Below are 941 nucleotides of genomic sequence, written 5' to 3'. Positions count from 1 at the left end.
GCCTTGGGAGACGGCGCGGCCAGCCGGGGGGGGGGGGGGGCGGCGCGCAAGCCAGCTGGGCGCTGCTGCCTGCTGCTTACTGGCAGTGCCGAGCCACTACGCCTCTTCACCGGCCCGGCTGGGCGTCGGCCCGGGTGTGCTTCCCTGCGCCGGCGCCGCTTGCGCAGCCGCTGGCACAGCAGGCGTCCCGTTGGACGCGCCACCTTGCGAAACCTGTCCTTGTCGCTCAAGTGATTGATGAGTGGCCCGGCTGTTCCGCCGCGCCACGCGCTTTGCTACTTCATCACTACCAAGATGTGAGCGGCTGGTGGGCACCATGGGGGGAGGCATGGACCAGGCCATCAGCTTGCTGGCGCAGGTGGGCGGTGCGCGTCCCGCGGGCGCCGCTCACTGCGGCGGGGCGGCGGGCCGCGCCACGGAGGGGCACGCGCGCAGCACGCGCAAGGCCGCTGCGTGCGGGTGCCTGTCGGGCCCAGGCCGGGCTGCGCCGCACCGCACCTGCCCTCTTCCAGCTGCAATATCACTTCATGTCATGCCGCATCAGCATCAGGGCTGCCCCTTGCTGCTGACACAGCGTGATGTCATGTGATGTCATGCGCGTCCGTCTGGACGGCCATTTATATACTCAGGGCCCACTTGACACTGCCATTGACGTATTCCGCCCCACTGTCAGCCGGGCAGGGCGATGCTCATTGACTGGAGCCCGCTGAGGGCGACGCCAGTGGCGCTGCCCCCAGGGGCGGCCTTCGTCGTCGCCAACAGCCTGGCCCCCTCACTCAAGGCGGAGACAGCAGACCGGCGGTGCGGGGGCCTGTGTCCTGCAGAGGAAGGGAACCAGCGGCTGCTGGCACAGCAGGGGCTGCTGCGGCACGCGGCGCAGCCCGCGGGGTGCTGGGGCCGCCAGTTGCCCGCACACACAGATGGCGACGAGCGATGCATGC

Source organism: Monoraphidium neglectum, assembly GCF_000611645.1.
Source record: "Monoraphidium neglectum strain SAG 48.87 unplaced genomic scaffold scaffold01140, whole genome shotgun sequence".
Classification (NCBI taxonomy): Eukaryota; Viridiplantae; Chlorophyta; class Chlorophyceae; order Sphaeropleales; family Selenastraceae; genus Monoraphidium; species Monoraphidium neglectum.
This window is presented reverse-complemented; position numbering follows the sequence as displayed.